The sequence below is a fragment of the Oryctolagus cuniculus genome, chromosome 4 (genome assembly GCF_051225735.1).
Source record: "Oryctolagus cuniculus isolate XC-2025 breed Fujian yellow rabbit chromosome 4, ASM5122573v1, whole genome shotgun sequence".
Taxonomy (NCBI): domain Eukaryota; kingdom Metazoa; phylum Chordata; class Mammalia; order Lagomorpha; family Leporidae; genus Oryctolagus; species Oryctolagus cuniculus.
Genome location: NC_142870.1, coordinates 23,753,126 through 23,780,058, shown reverse-complemented (window position 1 = coordinate 23,780,058; position 26,933 = coordinate 23,753,126).

The following is a 26,933-nucleotide window of genomic DNA, read 5'->3' as shown; positions in this document are numbered from 1 at the left end:
CAGAACTGTGTTCTTGATGAAGATTTACAGGCTCATGTCCTAAACTAGATGCATTTTTTGTGTTTCAATGAGTAAGTTAATTTTAAAAAGATTTATGTTGTTTATTTCAAAACCATAGTTATAGAGAGAGAAAGAGAGAGACAGAGAGAGAGATCTTCCATCCATTAGTTGCTACCCAAATGGCAGAAACAACCAGGGATGGGCCAGACCAAAGCCAAGAGCCAGGATTTTCTTTCATGTCCCTGACAGGGGTGCAGGGGCCCAAGCACTTGGGCTGTACTCTGCTGCTTTCCCAGGTGTATTAGCATTTTATTGTTTCCTTAATAAGAAATTTTTGTGTTCTCATTTATTTATACCTAAGAATTTAAGAGTTTATTTCCTTCAGTGAAAATATTCTTTTATTATCTTTTGATATGCATCAAGAGTCTATTACTTTTAAATTAATTATCTTTTTTTTTTCACAGGCAGAGTGGACAGTGAGAGAGAGAGACAGAGAGAAAGGTCTTCCTTTTGCCGTTGGTTAACCCTCCAACGGCTGCGGCTGGTGCACCGCGCTGATCCGAAGGCAGGAGCCAGGTACTTTTCCTGGTCTCCCATGGGGTGCAGGGCCCAAGGACTTGGGCCATCCTCCACTGCACTCCCGGGCCACAGCAGAGAGCTGGCCTGGAAGAGGGGCAACCGGGACAGAATCCGGTGCCCCGACCGGGACTAGAACCTGGTGTGCCGGCGCCGCAAGGAGGAGGATTAGCCTAGTGAGCCGCGGCGCAGGCCTAAATTAATTATCTTTTATATAACTATTTACATGAATCCTATGTTAACTTTATTAATATTTTTAGAAAACTGGAATTTTTATTCTGCCCTTGCTTTTTTTAAAAAAATAGGTATTTTATTTGTTTGAATGGCAGAGTGACAATAAAGGAAAGAAAAATAAAGATGTCACCTATCCATTGTCATCTCATTAGCAAAACAATGAATAAAAATCATATGATAATAGATACACAGAAAGCATTTATAAAATAAAATTATAATTTTGTGATAAAAATCTTAAGCAAATTAGTTAAAAAGGAACATTCCTCAACAAAATCAAGGCAGAATATGACAAACCCACAGACAGCATCATATTGAATGGGAAAAAGCTGCAAGCATTTCGTCTTAGATCTAGAACCAAACAAGGATATCCACTTTCACCATTTATATTCAATAAAATGTTTAACCAGAGCCATTAGGAAAGAACAAAAATCAAAGAAATACAAGTTGGAAAGGAGAAAATCAAACTATCCCTATTTACAGATGACATAAATCCATACATAGTGAAACCAAGAGACTCCGCTAAGACTATTGGAATTCATAAAGAATTTGGTAAAGCTATGGGTTATAAAGTCAATACATAGGGCCTTTTCCTCTCTTAGAAGCCCCCACACACACCTCTATGCTGCTCTAGCTGGAGGTCTTTGACTCTAACAAATCTTGCTTTTTAAAATCTCTCTGTTTATCCACTTGGGAATTCTTCCATGTGAGACAAAGAACCAAGGTAATAATAATTTCTCCACCATCATTTTCCCAGACCATTTTGGTGTCATGACTCAGATTTAAACTCCGACGTGAGGTCTATCCCGGTTGAGTTCAACTCTGGCCAGCATCAGATCATCCCTATGGATTGGTGAGCATACAGACCACTGTCACTTATTTTCAGAGTCTTACTATCGTTCATAGTAGTTCTCTCATCTTTTTAAAAATACCAGGTCCCTGTCAGCCAGTTAAAAGTGGTTAGCAGGGCTGCAGGTCTTGAAAGTCAGGGGCTAGATTTGCTGATTAAGGCCAGATCAGTCCCCTGGAGCTGGGACTCTATTCTAACCCTTTTTCTCCAGTGTGCATTGACCCTTCACATGGGACTGGCAAAAAGCCTTGAGACAACTGATGGATTCTGGCTGGGGCTGTACTCCAGAGTTTCTGGAAGGTCTCTTGACTGGGCAAGTAGACCCCAACAGCCAGAATGATGTTGGGCCTGGAAGTGCACTTTCCTGTAAATAGCATTCCCCCTGTCCTTTTGGAGTCCTCACAAGCTAAAAAGCCAGAGGCTCCACTCTTCATGCTTCTCGTCTCAGCTCTGGGAGTGTTGGCTGGTTCAACTCAGCTTCCTCTCACGGGAATGGGCCCAATATACAGGACTGGGTTTTGGCCCGTTAGGGTGTTGGCCAAAAACTGCATTCTGTTCTCCCTTCCTCGGAGATTAATCTGTCGGTGAGACTGGGTCCAGGGCTCCATGCCACAATGAGTTTTTCCTGACCTCCATCTCTCTCTGCTCCTCTAAATGTTTTCAGTACTTTGCCAGGTCTCAGTTCTGACAAATTCGATTTCCTGGTCCCATTAGTGGTTATTTCCTAGACATCTTGTTCATCAGCTCTGGGTTAAAGTTTAATTACCTCATTTGCAGAGAGGTAGCTTTTCGATCTAAACTCTCTTAAGTCCCCACATGGCCTAAACTTATGTAGACAAAGTCTCAGCATGTCTTTGGTATCTCTCGTCTTCCTTAAGTCTCCTCTTCTGTGTCACTTTTGTCTGGTCCTTCCTATGTATTATATACCTCAGAGGAGGTTTACTGCAGAGAAATTTATTCCCCTACTCTGCTTCTTTGTGACTTCCCCTGCGTTGTCACCAGCCTATGTAGTAACAGGACTGGTACATTGCACCAAACTCTAACTTTAAAACACCTTTGCTAAGGCTCTGGCCATGAAGGCTCATTGTCAAAATCAGGTCTATTAGGTAAGATTCAAGGTTAAGAGATAAAGAACAACTATTTTCCTTATGTATAAGAACAAAGCTACAGTGTATATTTGACCAGGCAAAGGCCCAGTCTAGCACACCACCAGCAAGGGAACTGATCACTCCCTGCGTGTGCTATTCTTTTAATAAATACATACCTTAGGGTACAGGTGTGGAAGGCTAAGCGAGAGTGGGTGACATGTGCTAATCCCACTCTCACTTTCTTCCCTTCGCTGCAGACTTCAGTGCAGGTCTGGACACCAGAGGCAGTGAAAGACCTTTGAGAGATGTCTCAAACTCAGGAGACATAAGACCTGAAGTACACTTCCATTTTTATCCTCTCATTCCAGTCAGGAGAAAAACCATCTTCTTGGAGCTCCCTTTTGACCCCTGAGCTTACAGAAAAATGCCTCATCTTTTTCTACACCACCACCTGCTTACAAGCTAGAGGATGGAGAAGTTAGCCTAGTGATTTGTAAATGTGCTAGCACCTCTACTGTGACTCCTCATCTCAGAACTCCGTCTCCTAACTGGCCCCTTGCCTCTATTTCCCTGTATGTGCTCCAATATGCAGTCAATTCTTAATTCTTTTCCAGAGTATCACAGCGTTCTTGGGTCTATTTAGTGAGCCACCAAGGTCCCTCTGTTATCATGTTTGACTATTTTTGAAGAGTTTTAATCCCAGTGGAGGAGAGTTTTTATCAGGTGATCATTGCCCCCATTGTTTTAATTTTTCCTGGGTGTTTCTAGACACAAATCTAGGCCCAATAATCTCAGATGCTATTGAATACTTATTGAGACTCCTCCCAGTTTACCATTCATCATAGCTGAGGCTGCTTTGACTGACGGCCCCACAGTTAGAAACTTCCAGTATTGCCTTTTGGTTTTGGGGCATAAGGTTGTTGTCTCTTTGCAGGACCTCCAGTTTTTCTCTCTACCCTGCCTCTTTGCAGGTGCTTACAGGAGCTCCCTTGTAGGCCATTGCCTTTTATTCTTCCTGCTATCAGATTCTCCTCCTTAGGAATCTCTGGAGGGTTACCCACCTGCTCTGGTGGATGCCCGCTCCTATTAAATCTAACCTAATGGTGAAAAATCCCCAGTGGACTTCTTGTCTCTGTCACATCGGTCTCTAGCCCAGAGTCACCCTTGGGACCTGACTAGCAACTGCCTGAACATTTTGTTTCAAAGGCAATCCCACATAGCTGACTGTTGACTAGGGCATCAGTGGCTTAAGGTATTCTTTGGGTAAAAAGCAAAGTAGACTTAGATTCAATTAGTATCTAAAAAGATGGGGCCAGTGCTATGCCATTGCGGGTAAAGCCACCACTTGCAGTGCCAGCACTCCATAAGGATGTTGCTTCGAGAACCAGCTGCTTCCTTTCTGATCCAGCTCTCTATTGTCTCCTGGGAAAGCAGTGGAAAATGGCCCAAGTCCTCGGCCCGCTGAACCCTCATGGGAGACCTAGAAGGAGTTCCTGGCTCCATGCTTCAGATGGATATCTCTGAACATTGCAGTCATCTAGGGAGTGAACCAGTGGGTGGAAGACCTCTCCCTCTCTCTCTCTCTCTCTCTGCCTCTGCCTCTCTGTACCTCTGCTTTTCAAATGATTAAATAAATAAATCTTTTAAAAAAAGAATCTGAAATAATGTCTTTGGCAAATAGCAATCCCACGCATGAGAATTTTGTTCAGTTGTAACCAGACATTGGATATAAATACATTTCTCCCTTTTAAATCTAAGAAGATCACTATCTTTAAAATCACTGCCTTTACTTTGTAACTCTCCAAATTGGTTTTATAACTTGGTTTAACAGGTTTCTGTAGCATTGGATAATCAATGCTTGTTACAACCCCCTTTAGGTGGACTTTGCAATCTCTGGTTTAATGTCACTGATTTGTAGCTAGAGTTTTATAAAAAGGAGTAGAATTCCATATAAAAGTAATTTTGACCTTAATTCAGATACAGGTTTAATATAATATCAACATCTTAAGTCATCTAGATATAATTGCTAAGTGTAAATTTGAGTAAAGCAAATGAGATAGATGTGTCTAAATGTAAACTTTGATACTCATAGCACCTTTATATTCTATAGAAAAACTATTTATTATTGCCAACATGCTTTCATAAATTGTCCATATGAAAATAGTTCAACACCACTTGAAAATAACTATGGTTTAAATCAATGTATTATCTTATTTGGAAAATGTTGTCTTAATTTGGAGATTTCTAAAAGGTTATTTTAAATTGTAAATCAAGGAAATCAGCATATGGAAAGCAAAGCTATTAGTCTATTTGACATAGAACTAGAATTTGATCCTCTGTTAAAGTAATAAGGTTTTGCAATGCATACATGTTAGTAAATACTTTAAAATCAGTCTTAAAAATCTGTATCAATACTGCAGCATCTCTTGTTTAATAGTTTTGTTTAAAAGATTATTCTTTCAGGTTTCTAGCCAGCTCTAGTAAGCTATTTTCTCTCCCCTAGCCCTGACTCTGTTAAAATTACTCCAAGTTATATTTAAGATTTTATTTCTGATTTTTAGGATGATCAAAGACAGATTTCGTGTCTGCTGAAGTAATCTATTGTGTTCTCTTAATGGCTCTATTAAGTTCTGATTGTTAAAAACATCAGTTTTAAAGCTGTTGAGGTTTGTTTAAATAAATATAGTTATTTTAAAGCATTTGGGTGTTTGCTTTATAACAATGATCAAATCTGGTCTATATTATATAATGTTAAGGGATCCTGTTTCTACCAGATATTTTAAGCCTTCTTGGCATTCTTGACAGGTATTAAAAAAATCAAAGTTCCAAATTCTTTGGACTTTGATATTTCCAATTGGGCACCATCAAAGGATACATGTCTCTCATCTTGTACAAACACCAACTAATAAGGCTATCTTGATTATATTAAAGGTACTGTCAAGGTGTGAAGTTGCTAAATTTTAAGTTGTGGTAATGTAAAATGCTACTGATACAAATGTCCGAAAGTTAAAAAGTCTAATGATCTTGGGATACCAGACATGAAGGTTATTTTAATGAGAAAGGCCCAGAGGCTTAAAAAGGGATGTTTTCCAAAATCCTACAGGTGCTTTCAAAAATATTGTGTAGAATAAGCAAGTGCTTCTTCTTGTTGATTAATGAGTTTATAACTTTAAACATGGCTATTTAAAGTCTATCTTCATCCACAGTTTTGTATATCAGAGTTACTGCTTATGAAGTTAAAAAAAATTATTAGTTCTGTGTTTAAATGTGTCCTCTTTTAGTTCCAAAGAACCTCTTTATCCCTGACCTCTATTTTATTTTTACTTTGGTACAGTTCTGTAAGCAGATAAAGCCAATAATGTATTACAGGCTCCAACTCAGATTAATTAAAATTACTAAGAGCAGGAAGTAATTCTAATCGACTGATGGAAAAAAAAAACAGCTAAAGATTTTAAGAAGCTACTGCTGAAACTTCTTTATTGTTCCATCTTGTATGTTCTGTTACACAATGTGTACATATTGTATGTCCACATGGAAAAATGTATTTATTAAGAGCTCTGTTTTAATTGACTTTTAGGTAAAATATTGCTCATAAATTTAAATGGCTGAGTTAATCAAAGATTCCTATTTTTTTTTTCATGTGCCTAAATCTCTGTATCAGATGTTTTAAGTCATTGACATCTTTGTGTATGGGTTTGCTGGTCAAACAGTCACAACTGTGTTATACATTTAAATGATATTTTCAATTGCATGTACTCTTGCCTTGACTCTTGCCTTGACTCTTGGACACTCTGGTAAATGTTTTCATAAATTGAAATTCAACAGATAAAATTGTTTGCAGAGTTTCATTTGATATTGTTATTGTCAGTAAGCGATCTGGGAAGCCTGAATTGTTCCCTCATTTCTCAGTTCTCTTCAAGGCAACTAATTCTATTCTGAAGGACCCTCAAGCATGTACAATTTGATCTTTAGACCCTATAAAATGGATGGCTAACACTTTTCTATAATAATTACAATTTCATAGCTAGATTTACTTTGCCACAGGCACAGTAAACAGGAAAACCTCCCTTTCAGACCAAAGGAAGGAATAGATGCTTTTACTAATGACATCAAATTTTATAGATAAGGTGGCCATCATGTTTCTTAAAGTGAGGACATCGCTTTCCTCATGGGCATTGTTTACCTCACAGAAAAACCACTATCAGAACATGCCTGTGACTTCTAGTTTAGACCACCAAAGATTAGAGATGGGACTTGAGCACCACTTGACTTGCAACCTGTTAAATGTTTATTCTGGTCTGCTTTAACAACAACCAGGAGGATGAGACATAGGCCAAAGAAACAAAGTATAGAGAGGTGACATGCCAATTAGTGGCTGTTTTACACAGAGATATGCCATCAAGGAGATCCAACAGCCAAGTCCATTGCTTTGGATTTAATTGTGGAAATCCAGGGCTTCAGCAGAAATCAGCTTATGAATAGCCCTGGCAGCTTTATCAGACAAGAGTTGGGTCACTGGATATGGAACTGCCCTGGAGTTGAAGGACTTCCAGTTCAGAGTCACAGAGCTCGTTGGCTGTAAGCTGAAAAGCACTTTACTTGGCCCAGCTTTCATAGTACCCACCCCTGTTGAGGAGATGGCCAAGTAGGGTTAGCAACATAGTAGGCAGAAACTGTAATTTTCTATTACAGATGGCACCTACCTTCTCTTTTTTTAAAACTTTTATTTATGACCTTGTCTAAACAAGATAAGAGTCGGAGAACTCAGAGGGCTTCCATAGCCTTGGAAACTCATGACTGGAGCATAGGGAGATTACTGATGCCATAGACAGGAGTGTCAATTGGTAAAGTCAACAACAGGAGTCACTGTGCACTTACTCCTCATGTAGGATCTCTATCCTTAATGTGCTGTACATTGAGATTTAATGCTATAACGAGTACTCAAACAATATATTTCACTTTGTGTTTCTATGGGGGTGCAAACTGTTGAAATCCTTACTTAATGCATACTAAACTGATCCTCTGTAAAAAAAAAAAAAAAAAAAAGAAAAAAAAAAAAGAAATTATCAATTCCCAACTTGACTCTCACTGGGATTAAACATGACAATAGGTCTGCTCTGATTTCATCATCATTTAAAAAAATCATCTATTATTTTTCACTTTATGTTTCTGTGTGGGAGCAAACTGTTGAAATCCATACTTAATGTATACTAAGCTGATCTTCTGTATATTAAGATAATCGAAAATGAATCATGATGTGAATGGAAGGGGAGAGGGAGTGGGAAAGGGGAGGGTTGTGGGTGGGAGGGACGGTATCGGGGGGAAGCCATTGTAATCCATAAGTCGTACTTTGGAAAATTATATGCATTAAATAAAAGTTAAAAAAAAAAAGAAAGTGACATTAAAAATGAGATAAAAAAAAAAATATAAATTTCCAAAGTACAGCTTTTGGATTACAGTGGCTCCCCTCCCATAACTACCCTCCCACTCGCAACCCTCCCATCTCCCGCTCCTTCTCCCATTCCATTCATATCAAGATTCATTTTAAATTATCTTTATATACAGAAGATCAATTTAATATATATTAAGTAAAGATTTCATCAGTTTGCACCCACACAGAAACACAGAGTGTAAAGTACTGTTTGAGTAATATTTATAGCATTACTTCACATTGTACAACACATTAAGGACAGAGATCCTACATGGGGAGTAAGTGCACAGTGACTCCTGTTGTTGATTTAACAAATTGACACTCTTGTTTATGGCCTCAGTAATCACCCAAGGCTCTTGTCATGAGTTGCCAAGGCTATGGAAGCCTCTTGAGTTCACCAACTCTGATCTTATTTAGACAAGGTCATAGTCAAAGTGGAAGTTCTCTCCTCCCTTCAGAGAAAGGTACCTCCTTCTTTGATGGCCAGTTCTTTCCACTGGGATCTCACTCGCAGAGATCTTTCATTTAGATTTTTTTTCTTTTTGTCAGAGTGTCTTGGCTTTCTATGCCTAAAGTACTCTCATGGGTTCTTCAGCCAGATCTGAATTCCTTAAGGGCTGATTCTGAGGCCAGAGTGCTCTTTAGGACAGCTGCCATTCTATGAGTCTGCTATGTATCCTGCTTTCCATGTTGGATTGTTCTCTCCTTTTTAATTCTATCAGTTAGTATTAGCAGACACTAGTCTTGTTTATGTGATAACTTTGAATCTTTTTTGTATTTAATAAATGTGAATTTACAAAGTTCAACTTTTGTATTGTTGTGGCTCCCCCCATCCTCCCTCCCTCCCACAGCCCTCCCCTCTTCCACTCCCTCTCCCATCCCGCCTTTCATCAAGTTTCATTTTCGATTACCTTCATATACAGAAGATCAACTTAGTATATACTAAGCAAGGATTTCAACAGGCTGCACTCACACATCTGCACAAGGTATAGGGTATTGTTCGACTAGTAGTGTTGTTTTTAAGTTTCATAGTAAAACACATTAAGGACAGAGATCCTATGTGGGGAGCCTGTACCCAGTGACTCCCGTTGTAGATTTAACAATTGGCACTCTTATTTATGGCGTCAGCAATCACCCAAGGCTCTTGCCATGAGCTGTCTAGGCTATGGAAGCCCCTTGAGTTTGCCAACTCTGAACTTGTTTAGTCAAGGCCGTATCACAGCGGAGGTTCCTTCCTCCCTCCAGAGAAAGGCGCTTCCCTCCTTGATGGTCTGTTCCTTCTGCTGGGGTCTTGTTTACCAGGATCTTTCATTTAGCTTGTTTTTGCCACCGTGTCATGGCTTTCCATGCCTGTGAGACTCTCATGTGCTTTTGAGCCAGATCCAAACGCCCCAAGGGTTGATTTTGAGGCCTCAGTGCTGTTTGGGGCATTTGCCATTCTATGAGTGTGTTGTGTGTCCTGCTTCCCCCACAGGATCATTCTCTCCCTTTTAATTCTATCCATTATTTGCTTACACTGGTCTTATTTGTGAAATCTTTTCAACACTTACCCTATCTTTTTGATCGGTTGTGTACTTATACTTATAACTTTACCAAGTGTGCTGGCATTGGTACATGCCTCCTTGATAAGATTGAGTTGAAATCCCCTGGCACATTTCTAGTTCCACCATTGGAGGTAAGTCTGTGTGAGCATGTGCCAACCTATATATCTGTTCCCTCTCTTATTCCCACTCCTATATTTAACAGAGATCACTTTTCTGTTAATTTTAAATGCCTAAGAATGATTGTGTATTGATTAGAGTTCAACCAGTGGTATTAAGTAGAACAAACAGAGCAACAACAACAACAAATACTAAAAGTAATAAAATAATAAGTTGTTCCTCAACAGTTTAGACAAGGGCTGATCATGTCATTGTCTTTCATAGTGTCCATTTCACTTCAATGGGTATCATTTTAGATGCTCATTTAGTTGCCATCGATCAGGGAGAACATATGATATTTGTCCCTTTTGGACTGGCTTATTTCATTCAGCGTGATATTTTCCAGATTCCTCCATTTTGTGGCAAATGATCAGATTTCATTGCTTTTTTACTGCTGTATAGTGTTCCATAGAGTACAAATCCCATAATTTCTTTATCCAGTCATCTGTTGATGGACATTTAGGTTGATTCCATGTCTTAGCTATTGTGAATTGAGCTGCAACAAACATTGAGGTGCAAATGGCTCTTTTTTTCTCCCCTTTAATTCCATTTGGGTAAATTCCAAGGAGTAGGACAGCTGGGTCCTCTGGTAGTGCTATAATCAGGTTTCTGAGGACTGTCCAAACTGTCTTCCATAGTGGCTTTACCTATTTGCATTCTCACCAACAGTGGATTAGTGTCCCTTTTTCCCCACATCCTCGCCAGCATCTATTGTTGGTTGATTTCCGTATGTAAGCCAATCTAACCAGAGTGAGGTGAAACCTCATTGTGGTTTTGATCTGCATTTCCCTGATGGCTAAGGTTCCTGAGCATTTTTTCATTTGACTTTGGTATTTTGATTGGTATTGCATTGAACTTGTAAATTGCTTTTGGGAGAATGGACATTTTGATGATATTGATTCTTCCAATCCATGAGCATGGACGATTTTTCCATTTTTTTGTGTTGTCTTCTATATCTTTCTTTAGCGTTTTGTAATTTTCATCATAGAGGTCTTTGACATCCTTGGTTAAATTTATTCCAAGGTACTTTATTGTTTTTGTGGCTATTGTGAATGGGATTAATCTTAGAAGTTTTTCCTCGACCATGGTATTGTCTGTGTATACAAAGGCTGTTGACTTCTGAGTGCTGACTTTGTATTCTGCTACTTTACCAAACTCTTCTATGAGTACCAATAGTCTCTTATAGGAATTTATTGGGTCCCCTATATATAGTGTGTCATCTGCAAATAGGCATAGTTTAACTTCCTCCTTTCCCATTTGTATCCCTTTAATTTCTTTTTCTTGCCTGATGACCCTGGCTAACACTTCTAGGACTATATTGAATAGCAATGGTGAGAGTGAGCATCCCTGTCTGGTGCCAGTTTTCAATGGAAATGCCTCCAACTTTTCCCCATTCAATATGATGCTGCCCATTGGTTTATCATAAATTGCTTTACTTGTGTTGAGGAATGTTCCTTCTAACCCCAATTTGCTTAGGGTTTTCATCATGAAAGGGTGTTGTATTTTGTCAAATGCTTTCTCTGCATCTATTGAGATAATCATATGGTTTTTGTTTCTCTATTTGTTAATGTGATGTATTACATTCATTGACTTTTGAATACTGAACCATCCCTGCATACCAGGGATAAATCCCACTTGGTCCGGGTGAATGATCTTTCTGATGTGCAGTTGGATTCAGTTTGCCAGAATTTTGTTTAGTATTTTTGCATCTATGTTCATCAAGGAGATAGGTCTGTAATTTTCTTTCTCTGTTGTGTCTTTTCCAGGCTTAGGAATTAAGGTAATATTGGATTCATAGAAAGAATTTGGGAGGATTCCTTCCCTTTCAATTGTTTTGAATAGTTTGAGAAGAACTGGGGTTAGTTGTTCTTTAAATATCTGGTAAAATTCAGCGGTTTAACCATCCAGTCCTGGGCTCTTCTTTTTCGGTAGTGCGTTTATTACTAATTCAATTTCTTCCATGGTTATGGGTCTGTTTAGATTTTCTATATCTTCATGGCTCAGTTTAGGAAGGTTGTATGTGTCCAGGAATCTATCCTTTTCTTCCAGGTTCCCCAATTTGTTAGCATACTTCTCTTTGTAGTGGTTTCTGATGATTCTTTTTATTTCTGTTGTGTCTGTTGTTACATTTCCATTACTATCTTTGATTTGACAGATTTGGGTCTTCTCTCTCCTTTTTTTGGTTAGTTGGGCCAATGGTGTGTCAATTTTGTTGATTTTTTTGTATTTTTTTTTTTTTTGGTTTCAATTCTGTTTATTTCTTCTTTGATCTTTAGTATTTCTTTCCTCCTTCTGGATTTGGGCTTGATTTGCTGCTGTTTTTCTAAATCCTTGAGGTGCATGGAGAGTTCATTTGTTGGTTCCTCTCCAGCTTCTTGATGTAGGCACCAATTGCTAGAAACTTTCCTCTTAGCACTGCTTTTGCTGTGTCCCACAGGTTTTGATAGGTTGTGTTATCATTTTCATTTGTTTCTAGAAATCTTTTGATTTCTCTTTTAATTTCTTCGATGACCCACTGTTCATTTAGGATCATGTTGTCCATTCTCCATATATTTGCATATGGTGTAGAGATTCTTGGGTTGTTGATTTTGAGTTTCACTGTGCTCTGGTCTGAGAAGCTGCATGGTATAGTTTCAATTTTTTTGAATTTGTTGAGGCTCCCTTTATGGCCTAGCATATGGTCAATCCTAGAGAACGTTCCATGTACTGGGGAGAAATAGGTGAACTCTGTGGCTGTGGAGTGGAAGGTTCTGAAGATATCTATTAGGTCTATTTGGTCTATAGCGTCAATTAGCTCTGTTGTTTCCTTGTTGAATTTCTTTCTGGTTGATCCGTCCATTGGTGAGAGTGGGGTGTTGAAGTCCCTTATTACTATTATATTTGAATCTATATTTCCCTTTAAATCCTTTAGTAATTCTTTCAGGTAGCCAGGCGCCCTGCAATTAGGTGCACATACATTTATAATAGTAATGTCTTCCTGTTGGATAGATCCTTTAATCATTATATAGTGCCCTTCTCTGTCTCTTTTAGTAGTTTTCATGTTACAGTCTATTTTGTCTGATATTAGGATGGCCACGCCAGCTCTTTTTTGATTTCTGTTAGCTTGGAGTATCTTTTTCCATCCTTTCAATTTCAGTGTGCATGCATCTTTGCTGATAAGGTGTGTCTCCTGAAGGCATCATATAGATGGATTCTCTTTCTTGATCCAATCGGCTAGTCTATGTCTTTTGGTAGTAGAATTAAGACCATTCACATGTAGTGTGATTACTGTTAAGTACTGTCTTTTCCCAGTCATGTTTCCTGAAACGAGCTGTTTATGTATTTTGAACTTTGTTTGTGGGTTACTCTACATTCGCTTTTTTTTTTTTTTTTTGTAGTGAAGTTCTTGTTTTTGCATTTCTGTGTGCAGCACGTCTTTGAGCAAGTGTTGTAGGGTTGGACGTGTGGATACAAATTCTTTTAGTTTCTGTTTGTCTTGGAAGATCTTTATTTCCCCTTCATTCATAAATGATAGCTTTGCAGGGTATAGTATTCTAGGTTGACATTGTTTGTCTTTTAGAACTTGAAATATATCACGCCATTGTCTCCTTGCCTGTAGTGTTTGCTATGAGAAGTCTGGGGTGAGTCTGATTAACTTACCCCTGAATGTGATTTGTCGTTTCTCTCTGGCACATTTTAGGATTTGTTCTTTGTGTGTCACTGAGCTGAGTGTTGCCACAATGTGTCGCGGTGAATTTCTCTTCTGGTCTATTCTGTTCGGACTCCTGGCTATCTGCTGAATTTGCCTGTTATTATCCAGCTGCCTTTGTTTGAAGTTTTCTGATATTATTTCATTGAAAACACCTTCCAATCCATTCTCTCTTTCCACCCCTTTACCCAAATATTACACCATTTGATTGAATCTTGTAGGTCTCTGACCGTATTTTTCTTTCTTTCTTTTTTTTTTTTCTGACCGTATTTTTTAATTTTTTAATTTCTTCTTCCTGCATTTGAACTGACTGTATTATTTCTGGAAGTTTGTCTTCGAATTCTGATATTCGCTCTTCTATTTCATCTGTTCGATTTCTGAAGGATTCCACAGTGTTTTTGTACGGTCAATTGAGTGTTTCATTTCCAGTATTTCATTCTGGCTTCTCTTCAGGATCTCTAATCCTTGGGCTTGTTTTTTGTTCAGCTCTCAAAACTGTTTCTCATTATTTCTAAGTAATCTGATTATTAATTTTCTGAATTCTTTTTCTGGCATGGTTTCAAATTCTTCTTCTTCTTCAGCCTCTGTTATGGTTGGTTTAGCCTGCTCCATTGGCGAGTTTATATGCTCTTTTATATTGTTATTGGGGGCTTTTCCTTTGTTTTTCGGCATTCGGTCTGGGTGGTTTTTCAGGTTGATTTCCCTCTGCTATAGGCTGCTGTGGGTCTGTACCAATATCCAGTGTAAGCAGGCTGCTCTACCTTGTAGAGTTTATTTATTTTTTACTTATTTATTTATTTTTGTAACTTGAGTGAGCTGGTGTTAGGGCTTTGAGGTGCCAATCTCTGCCCCTTGGGGGCTGGTTTCCCTGTTCCTATGTTCGCCCTTACATGTCTGTGCCTGTGGTTCATTGGTCAGCCACTCTCCCTCAATGTTCCTCCAGCGTGACCACCTTTGGACTCCGCCCCTGCTGCTTCCTCCTTTGGAGCAGAGGCCAGCCTCCTTTAAGCCTGAATGTAAACAAACAGGATGGCTGCTCTCTGCCCGCTGCAGCTCTTATTGTGGGGAGGGTGGCTCCGAAGGATCCTGGCATTTTTGATCCCTCAGTTCATCCCCCTGGATCGTGTCTTCTTCCCAAGGGCGCTATTCAGTTTTATTTTTTTCCCCTGGTAACTTGAGTAGGCTGGTGTCAGGGCTTTGAGCTGTCCTCCCTTGCTGCACCCCCTGCGCAAGGAGTGTCACGTCACTCCACTCCACCTTTGGACTCCGCCTCTGAAGGTTAGTGTGGAGGCAGAGGCAGTTCACCTTAAGCCCGAATGTAAACAAAGAAGATGGTGCTTCCCGCCCACTGCAGGTCCAATTTAGGGGAGGGTAGAGGCACCAAGGGATCCTGGCATGTTTAGTCCCTCAATTCGTCCCCCTGAATTGTGTACTCTTTTCGCAGGTGCTACTCACTCTGTTCCATTTTCGATGTCCTCCCCCACTCAGTCGTGCATGTCTCACTGTCCATCCCAGGGTGGGTTGGGGAAGGGGCTGTGGCGGCTGCTGCAGTGGTGCAGGGTGGGAACCCTGTCTCACCTCATCTTCCAGCACCAATGTGTAGACTCCCCTGCTGGTGTCCTGCGCTTCAGGTGTCTGCATCCTCCTCACAGGTCTACCCTGTCTCCCCAGTTTTGGAAGAGTTTCCTTTCCCCCGAAACTACAAATTCTCACCCTTCCTTGAACCTTCCCTTCCTGAACCATTGGTGTGCTCCCTCCCTATTCTGCCATCTTGATCTCTCTCCAGCTCCTACATTCTCTTCAAGCCAGCTGTCCTCCCAGGCTGGCTAGATAATGGAAGTCAACAGTCTGCCTTCCCTAAAGAGATACCCCATGTGAAGAGATAAATAGGTCTGGATGTTATGTCTGGCCAGGCCTTTAGTCTACCTGATTGTTATCAGGTCCTTCCTGTCAGTTTCTGTCAATGGGAAAACTTGTTTGTGGTTTAGACAACACCTTTCTTAGGTCCTCTAATAATGACTCCATTCTTGGTTTTATGTTGCTGTGGATTCATTCTGAGAGGAGGAGCATGGTGGGGGCAAGAGGCGTGGAGTCACCATGCAGACCCCGGAAGTTGGGTGAAAGGCCAGAAGCAAGCAGCCCACAGACTCCTTTATTTCAGTTGCTATTTCAGTTTATTTCAGCAGCTTATATAGTCAAGGCAGCCAATCCGGTCAAGGGGTGGTCTATGCCCTAACCAATCACACCCTGTTGCCAGGCAGTTTCCAAAGCCATCCAATCACAGCCTGTTGTCAGGCAGTTTCTGTTGCCAGTGGCCATCTTGGCATGACCTTCTCATTCCATCACAGTTTTAGATCCTATGAGTTTAAACTGCTTGTTATATTTGTTTTATCCTGACTTGAAAAAGTAAAATCCATGCACATAAAACCTCAGATGGAAGCAGTTTCTGCAAGCTGGCACTGCAGCCCTTCAAAAAACCACCTCCTACTGAGAAGCCACTTCTGCTAGAGACCTGTCTTGAATGCCCTTCTCTACAATGCCCTTTCTCAACATGAAGAACATGAAGCAGCCACAGTGATCATTGTCCAGTCCTCCTAACAGGTGTTAGGGTCCCTTATTCTTGAGGGGAAATGTGAGGAGTCAGATGGGTTAATAGGAAGTCAGGGTGGTCCCAGTGGAATTTGGGGTGTAGAATGCTTCCTTCCCCCCAAAAGGTTATCTTTAGCAAGAACAAACTGTCCACACACCCCCACCTTTCCTAACGAATCTCCAAATATGCCATGAATATAGCAAGGGAGTTGTGATGCCTCCTGAGACCACAGTTTATTGTGAAAACAAATTACCTATCAACTCCTTCTGGATATTTTTTTTGTTTTATAATTAATACACCAGAGAGGATAACGGATTTTAAATCAGATCTTTTGTTGAGTTGTCTCCACCTTATTGATTGACAGTTTCTTCCCAAAAATTGTACTTAAAAACCCCACTACCACCTGCCACTTTGGGCTTTTTCCTATCTTGGAAGACCCTCTCCATGCTGCTCTGGCTGGAGGTCATTGACTCTAATACCATCTTGCTTTTTAAAATCTCAAACACACACACACACACACACACACACAAAAGTAGCCTTTGTATACAGACAATGTTTTGTCTGAGAAAAACCTGTAAGATCAGTCCCATTCACAATAGCTACATAAAATTTTGTAATCTTCAAATAAATTTAAAGAAGTATATGAAAGATCCATATAATGAAAATTACAAAACATTAAAAAAATAGAAGACGGCCATAGCTATGAAGTAGCAGGTGAAGAAACCTCCTACAAAAGAGGCACCCTCTATGATATCAGTTCATGTCTCAGCTGCTCCAGTTCAGATCCAGCTCCCCACTAATGGCCTGGGAAAACAGTAGACATTGACCAAAGTCTTTGGGCTTCTGCTACTAAGATGAGAGACATGGAAGAAGCTCCTGTCCCCTGGCTTTGGCTTGGCTTAGCTCTGGCTGTTGCAACTATCTATAGAGTGAATCAGTAGAGGAAGTCTATGTTTCTCCCCGTCCTCTCTGTAACTCTAAGTTTCAAATAAGTAAATAAGTCTTTAATACAAGAAAGAAATAGAAGACAAAAATGAAAAAAATCTTCGATTTTTGTGGATTAAAAGAATTAACATCAAGAAAATATCCATACTATCAAAAGCAGTTTACAGATGCAAATACAATTCCAAAATATCAATGATATTCTACTCAAATGTTGACAAATAAAATACTAAAATTTATATGGCTACACGAAAGACCCCAAATAGCTAAAGCAATCTTAAACAACAAAAATAAATCAGAGAATCACAATAGTAGACTTCAAGACATACTACAGGGAAGTTGTGATCGAAACTGCCTGCTACTGGCACAAAAAATAGGCAGGTAGAAAAATGGAAGAGAATGGAAATCCCATAAATTAATCCATGCATCTACAACCAATTAATATTTTAAAATCAAGCTAAAGTCAATCCCTGGAGAAAGGACAATCCCTTCAATAAATGATGTCTTTGGGAAAATTGGATCTGTGTGTGCAGAAGTATGAAACAAGATCCATAACTTACCTCTTATGAAAAATAGACTCACAATGGAGTAAGGATCTAAATCTATGACCTGATACCATCAAATTAGTTAGTAAATGATTGGGGAAATTTTGCAACACATTGGCATAAGCAAAGACTTCTTGGAAAAGACCCCAGAAGCACAACCACTAAAGACAAAAAAGGACAAATATCATTAATCAAGCTAAGACGCTTAACACTGCAAAGGAAATGAAGAGGCAAATGACAGGTGGAAAAATATAATTTGCAAACTATGCAATTCATAAAGGATTAATATCCAATCTCTACAAAACCTCAAAAAACTCAACAACAAAACAAAGAATCCAGTTTAAAAAAGTGGGCAAAGGACATGAACAGACATTCTTCAAAATGTGAAATACAAATGAACAACAGACACAGGAAAAAAAAAACCCAGGATCACTAGGTATTAGGGCGATGCAAATACAAGCCTCAATGAGGTTTCATCTCTCCCCAGTTAGAAATGATATCATTCAATAATCAAAAAACAATAAGTGCTTATGAGGATATAGGGAAAAAGCTACCCAAATCCACTGTTGCTGGAAATATACACTAGTAAAACTATTTGGAAAACAGTATGGAAATTCCTCAGAGATCTGAAAATAGATCTATTTATAACACAACTTTCCCACTCCTGAGTATTTACCCAAATGAAATGAAATCAGAATATGAAAGATTTATTAGTATGCTCAAAATTATTGCAGCTCAATTCACAATAGCTATGGTATGGAATCAACCCAAATGTCCATCAATTTATGCCTGGTAAAGAAAACGTGGTATGTAAACAGTATGGAATGCTGCTCATCTATAAAAAAAGAATGAAGTCCTGTCTTTTGCAATAAAATGGATGCAATTAAATGCCATAACTATTATGCTTAGTGAAATAAGCCTGTTTCAAAGAAATTGTTTTCTCTGATGCGTAGCAGTTAATATAGAATACAAGAAAATATATAGGAATGAAATGGACAATTTGGGCTATGACTGTCACTTTCAGCCATTGTTTATACTTCTATTGAACTGTTGTCATCCTACATTTTACTTGTTGAATATTTATGGTAGTGGAGAATTAATTCTGGTAAAATAGAGTGGATTTAAATTATGTCTTTGCAAAAATTAATAAATAGAGGGAATAGAGGGAGGAGTTTGGGGAGGGAAGTGCAGTTGTCTTCTTGGAGCTATACAAAAAATATAAATAAATAAATTCATAACTTGCTTTTTGCATTCTCTTTGGATTGATTCATATTTTACCTATATATGAATATTATATGTGAATACTTTTTTAACTAATTTAAGTTGTGCTTTGCATGCATAATACACTTGGGACATTTTAATCCTTTTTGAAGATTTTATTTATTTATTTGAAAGGAGGAGTCACAGAGAGAAAGAGGAAGAGACAGAGAGAAACTTCCTCCATCTGCTGGTTCACTCTCTAAATGGCCAATCAGCCAAGCTTGGCCAATCTGAAGCTAAAAGACAGGAACTTCTTCTGGGTCTCCCATATGAGAGCAGGGGCCCAAGCATTTAGGTCACTCCTACCTGTTTCCCCAGTCTGTAAACAGAGAGCAGGATCAGAAATTGAACAGCCATAAGAACATGTCTTTATATGTGATGCCAGCACTGCAGGCAAAGGCTTAGTCTACTGAGCCACAGTGCCAGCCCTTTTAAATCATTTTTTTTTATGTTAACAGGCAGAGTGGACAGTGAGAGAGAGACAGAGAGAAAGGTCTTCCTTTACCGTTGGTTCACCCTCCAATGGCCGTTGCGGCGCTTTGCGGCTGGCGCACCATGCTGATCTGATGCCAGGAGCCAGGTGCTTCTCCTGGTCTGCTATGCGGGTGCAAGGCCCAAGCACCTGGGCCATCCTCCACTGCCTTCCCAGGCCACAGCAGAGAGCTTGACTGGAAGAGGAGGAACCGGCGCCCCAACCTGGACTAGAACCCGGTGTGCTGGCGCCGCAGGCAGAGGATTAGCCTAGTGAGCCGCAGTGCCAGCCCATTTACCTCAATTTTAAAACACCATCTTTTAATGCAGACTTTAATTAGAAAGCATTTAATGTATTGATGGATATATTTAATGACTTCGTTGATTATTTTAATATTTATAAGGTATGCCTGAGCAAGCAAAATGTTTATAGGTGTAAATTTCTAAATTGTTTTACTGAGAAGATTGCATTTGTCAAGGAATTTAATGGGCAAAGGTACAGTGTTAAGTGGGCGACTGTAATACTTTGGAGAAAATATTACTGTACATAGAGAGTTCAAAGAACTAATGATTCAAAGTGATCTTTTGTCTATGTTTATGGACATTGAAGTTTTCATGTACAATAAAACACTGTGTAAAGAAACAAAATATCTTAAGTATCACTGAAATAAAGGGGCAGTATAGGTGTGAGATCTTAAAGAGCTGAATACTGACAGATTAAATACAAGAGTTGTTTTTGGATGATAAGCTTGAATTGATATAATTAAACAAAATATTCAACTCTATTTTTTTTATTTCCAATGGATAAGATGGGACATTTTCTATGCTTTTGAAAAATATGCATTTAACAAGAAGCATATTTATTTTACTTATGCTATTTATTTTCCATAATTCATCCAGGGTGCACCTGAAAAATAATTTATTTTGTAATCTGTATTTGTCAACAATTAATAATTGTGGGGCCCATTTCAAGTAAAAACATAGGATGCTTCACTCAAAAACTATTAAAAACATTAAGACTGTGGCAGTGGAATATTAAAGCAAGTGTAGAGTCCTTCTGCTGATGGGCTTTTGTAACCACACATATGGCATGTCAATGAAAGTAGCCTTGCTGCCAAGAAAGATTTATCTTGATGTGTCAGGGATTTGCTATTTTGGATATTAAGGCTTGCATCTCTAGCCCACACATTTAATACGTGTCACTTCTTGGAGAGAAAATTTTCATGGCAGTATGATAAGCATAAGTAAAGGGACAAAACTGGAAATTTCACTGCTAAACACCTGCTACACTTTCAGTTTTACTTCCTTAAAAGTTCCAAATCAGAAAGAAGAAAATCTCTTCTGGCACTGTAAAAAAGAAACTGTAGGTGAAAATGAAGCAAGATAAGTACTGATGAGAATCTCTGTGAAGATCTTAATTGATAACAAATTCGCTTCAAGAAGAGTGGCACAGGTATAGTACATAAGTCTAGGGAACTGAGTGTACAAAAGATCAAACTCTAATTTCCTTCTAAGTGACCACAAGGAGATGCATGATCTGTAAACCATAAGAGTGACAGAACATCAAGGTTAAGTTGATCTGCCTTTACAATAATATTGGAATGAACCTCAAATTCTCTCCTATGTTCAAGAGAAGGGTGAGTGAAACTTAGCAAGCCCATTGAGTGGTCTGATTAAAGGACATTTGAAGAGTTCTTTTACTATCCAAGGTGAGAATCTTCCATTGAAATTGTTGTTATTAGTCATTCAGGTATCCATTCAATTTCCAACATAGAAATATAGCAGTGGCTAATCCTCCGCCTGCAGCACCGGCACCCCATGTTCTTGTCCCAGTTGGGGCTCATGATTCTGTCCTGGTTGCTCCTCTTCCAGTCCAGCTCTCTGCTGTGGCCCGGGAGTGCAGGGGAGGATGGCCCAAGTGCTTGGTCCCTGCACCCGCATGGGAGACGAGGAGGAAGCACCTGGTTCCTGGCTTCAGATCAGTGTAACTCCAGCTATGGCGGCCATTTGGGGAGTGAGCCAATGGAAGGAAGACCTTTCTCTTTGTTTCTCTCTCACTGTCTAACTCTGCCTGTCAAAAAAAAAAAAAAAAAAAAGAAAAAAGAAAAAGAAAAAAAAAGAAAAAAAAAGAAAAAAGAAAAGAAAAGAAATATAGCAGTACCTGGGAAACTCAGGGGCATGTTAATATCTCACTTCAGGATACATCAAGAGGTGGCTACAGGGCCCAGCATTGTGGTGCAATGAATTAAGCTACTAGCTTACTATGCCAGCATCATATAATGGCTGAGTTGAGTCCTGAGTGTTCTGCTGCTGATCCAGCATTCCTAGTAATGCATCTGGGAAGGCAGTGGGATATGGCCAACTATTTGGTCTTCTGTTTCCTACGTGAGAGACCAGTTTGGAGTCTCTGGCACCTGACTTCAGCCTGGCTAAGACCTAGTTGTTGTGGCCCTTTGTAGAATGAACCAGTGGATGAAAGATTCTCCTCTCTCTCTCTCTCTATCTCTTTCTCTCAATTTGGTCATTCTGCCTTTCAAATGAATAAGTAGATAAATCTTAAAAAATAATGAAGTGGATAGAGTGAGTGGAGAAGATGGCACTTCCTCTCCAATAATACTACACACTTCTTAAACATTTAGCATTTTCAATTACCCTAGAAGGAAGGCAAAAAATACTTAAAATAACCAAATTTCCAGTTTTTTATAATTATATTTTCTTCTTCCTGGTATCACAAGATCAAGCATGTTTATTAATTAGAGATATAGAAAAATGATTTTCTTTCCTATGCATATTTGGATTTCTTAAGATAATAGTTCATTACACCAGCATTTGCTTTTTTATTACTAAAATCCTGTGCTTTAAAGTAAATGATTATTCATGTCAGTAAGTACAGAACACAGATATTAAATAGATTTTCAACATTATTTATGAAATGAGTTTATTTTTATACCTACCAAAAACATAGCTACTTTAAATAGTAGATTTTAAATTGCTGAATACAAATAGTTAATCATATTGAAACAGACTAATAGGGACTTTTCATGAAAGATACAAACCTATATTTTGATGATTCTGCATGACATATTACACAAACACTTTTAACCTCAGGGCAACAAGTTTTCATATTACCTTTTGCATGTTTCATTCACTATGATTTTCTCTTATGCCCACAGCAAAAAATGTGATTTGCTATTTTACTTGTTTTCACTTTTATTATGCCTGTTTTGAAATGCCTCAAATGTTAACATATTGTATTATTGTGTTCTAAAATGAATCTAAATAATTAAAATATTGTCAAGGAAAATAATTCTATGTAATGCATGTGAAAATTTTCAAGATAGTTTAAATTTATTCTGATTTGTCATATAAATTCAAGGACCAGCACTTTTCTGTCATAGACTCTTTCCCTGATTTTTAACTCCATATAAACCTAGGAGAGTCAATGATCCATATTAATTGACCTACCCATTTGTAGGCCAATTTAAAAATTACTTAAACTAGGGATATTTCCCATATTAATTTTCTAGGACTTCCATTAAAATATGACAAATTGAATACCTTTCATTGCTTCACAAATTTAGAGGCTGGAATTTCTAAGATCAAGTTGTCAGCAAGGTTGACTTCTTTTGCAAGCTGAAAGACAGAATCTGGCCATGACTTTCTCCTGGCTTCTCATGGCTCATCAGCAATTTTTGGCTTTCTTTTATTAATGGCAGTATATCTTATCTTCACAAAGCATTCTCCCAGTGTGCTTTTCTCTGTCTCCAAATAGCTCCTTTTTATGAGGACGACAGTTATATTTTATTAAGGCCCACCTTGATGGCATCATCAGAAACTATTCATCTGCAAAGATTCCATATCGAATAAGATCAAATTCATAACTACAAAAGGTTAGGATTTTAACATATTTAGGAGAAACACAATTCAATTTATAGCAGTTAATTTTTAAAATATTGATGTTTTAGATATTTAGTAGATTCCAAATTTGCATTAGTTAACCCCCTGTAACTTTCCCAAATTCCTTCCACTTTGATTTTAAGGTTGTAATTACAGGTGAATAAAGAAGTTGTCTTGTTTTCCCAAACCAGGTTGGTGTCTAAGCCTCTTTTCCCTTTAAACATTGCTGTAGGAATTTCATAAATTGAATAGTTAGTATTTCCCCATTTACTATTCTTTTGAGAGCATCAAAAGATACACGATTATTGGGTACTTTGATTATATTATTGGTCCTGGAAAATTAGAATCTATAATATCTAATTTTATCATGTCTTTTAGCAAGGAATTACTCTTTGAAATAACTAATCACTGCTTATACCCTTGACATATCTTGAAGCATTTGCTTATCATTTGCAGAACATGTCTTGTCCTCCATCTCATGTCAAGATTTGTATATGCTTCCTGTTAATGCAGAGGTTAGGGGTTCTATTAGTTTCCTTTTCATTACCTTAAAGTATCTGAGAAGAGCTTCTTTGGGAAAGAAAAAGTATAATTCAATTTTCAATTGGAGGTTACAAGATCAAGTGGACTCATAGTCTGGCTTCTGATGGAGGCTGGTCATGAAAAATACAAATGCAGGTCAAATGTTTGGGCAGGAAGGAGAGGGTGAACCACGGTTGAAGTGGGACTAAAACACCCAGTGAGAACCACTCTTTGAGAATATTTCTTCTTTGGTCCCCACCTTGTAACTATCACAATTGAATCAAGTACCCATCCTTAATTCATCAACCATTCAAGTTTAGAGAGCTGCATGAATTTTCTGGAAACAAATTATATACATCCCGTAACAGAGTCAATGGGGATGAGTCAAGTAATTGTATTTTGGTTCCACCCACTCAAATGGGAAATCTGGGTTGGATTCCAACCAACTCTCAGCCCTGGCTATTCTGAGCATTTAGGGAATGAACAAGCAAATGGAAAGTTTCTCTCTGCTTCTCATATAAGTTGAAATAATTGCAGTGTGTGCATTTCTGTGCTAAAAGTGCAGTAATAGGGCTTTAGAGGATATCAAATTTTTTTTAGATTCTTCCCAAGAACAGTGTAAGTGACCTGGTTAATGTCAAGCACAAATATTAAAGTATTTAGATGGGAACCTGACATGTCATCAGAGGGACCACAAACTCTCACAGCTACAGCAATAAACCTTGAGCACATTTTTACACTGTAGAGAGAACAGTGTAAAATCATGTTATGCTTTATCTCCACCTCCTCCCAAATAAATCTGCTTTTATTTTAAAAGTGAGATAGTTAAGAACAATTCATTAACAAACCATATTTCGAAAAATGAATGCCTAGACTAAACTGTCCAAAATGTTGAAATGTATACAACATACTCTGAGCTCAAGATAAAAAAAAAATTACTACTATGAAGGACTAAAGAACTTAATGATTTCAGCATTTTTTCCTAATTGTTTCCTGGACTGAGAAAACAGTATACAAAGTCCCTTTGGTTCAGGATCTTTTATTTATGAAGCATTGTTTATGAACTTAATGTTGCCTAAACATATTATTTCTAGTTTAAGAATTCTAGCTATTGTCAAAGTTACAATTTGTGAAGAAATAATGGACAGCACAACATTCTCTGATAGGGAAAACCAAAATCAGTGACTGGGGAACTGTCTCCTGAAGGAGAAGACGGTGCTGGTGCTGTCCAGGTGAAGATGGAGAAATGGGGCAATGGTAAAATAATTACAGAAACAGTCTTTGATTGAAATATATTCCTTATGATTCATGTAGTCAACCAATTAAATTTACAACCCTATCTCTTCAACAAAAGATTTTTGGATTTCAAACACAACCTTTTCTTGCTCAATTAACAGAATTTTTAAATAAAACTGATATTAGGGCTATAAGATTAGAGGCCAACTTATAACTTTCCAGTATCTGATTTGAGTACAGCACATATGTAATACAGAATAAAGCTGGCTCAAAATTTATGATAATGAATTATATGTATATAGCATATATGATATGATGAATATATAGGGCTGTATATGAATATATAAATATTCATTTCATCATTCATTCATACATTATTCTTCATTATTTACAAATGTAGGTGATTAAGACAAAGGTTGTATTGATTTTTATTGCTGGTCTACTACATATTGTCACAGTGCTTCTTCTTCCTTGGCAGTAATTAATCAGGTAATAGCAAAACAATCCTATCAATTAAGTATGATCATCATTTTTTATTTAGATATAAGAAAAATGAAATACACAGAAAGTAATATGCCAGGAGTTTGAAAATGGCATGAATCACACTTTAGGAATGAAGTAAAGATGTATTATTCCAAAACATGAGATTTTAATCATTATGCCCTTGCAAGAAATTTCAAAGGAGTCTCTGTGAAAGATATATTTGTTGTATAATGTAATTCTTGACTGTACAGAAGAAATGGTAATACAAGTAATTTTTAGAGTGACAATCGCTTTGAATTTAATTTTTTGTTGTTATTGCTATATTTCTCACAAGACAGAGACAACATATTTAGACTCATTTGATAAGGGAGACAAACAGAAATATATTCATACAGGTACCCATGGTTACTCTGTGGAAAAGCTAGAAATAAAAATCAATGTTTTCATCATTCATCTAAAGTCACTGCTATTGATTCACATTACCTTGAAATTCATACCCATTGTCATTTAGTGTAAGGAAGTGAAGTGAAGTGAATACAGCATTCTTAGAGTTGTATTTATGAGCTTCATTGAATCTGTTCTCTCTGTATTAATATAACATTAACATGACAATTGATGGGAAAATATAAATAAAAGTTTGTTACTCCAGAAAAAAAAATAACCAAAGCACTATAATACTGTTAATTAAAATATATGAGGTTAGGTGCCTATATAGTAGGGTAGCAGGCTAAGCTGCTATTTGTGATATTAGACATCCTGTATCTGAGCACTGGTTTCAGTCCCAGCTGTTCCACTTCTGATCCAGCTCCTGTTAATGTGCCTGAAAAGGCATCATATTATGGTTCAAGCTCATAGACCCCTGTAACCCACATAAAGGAGACCCTGATGGAATTCCAGTCTTCTGGATTTGGTCATTTGTGGAGTGGAATCAGTGGGTAGAACTCTCTCTCTTTCTCTCACTTCCTTCCACTCTTTTTCAAATAAATCAAACAAATCAAATAAATTAAAATCTCTACTAAATCAATCTTTTATGACAAAGAATAGAAGATAAAATATTTCTGTAATTCGTCTCTTTTATCATTTCTTTTATATAAGTATTCAAAGTTATCTCTCAGACACTTCTGAGTTCATTCATGACAAAGAACTTGTTTCTTAGAGTACTTTAGCTTTACACATTTGTAGTTACATTTGGATAAAAATCTCAGCTCAAATATGATCAAATATAGCCAAAGAAAATTGTCAGCTCCTTGAAGCTGTAAAATTGCATGCATCAGAATTTGCAAACATTTTTGATATCTATAGCAATTTTGTAATGAAATCAACAAATTTAATGAATCTATATCCCCTCAAATTTTAATTATATTATACTAGCATTAATAATTCACACTTTCAGGGCCAGCTCTGTGGTGCAGCAGGTAAAGCA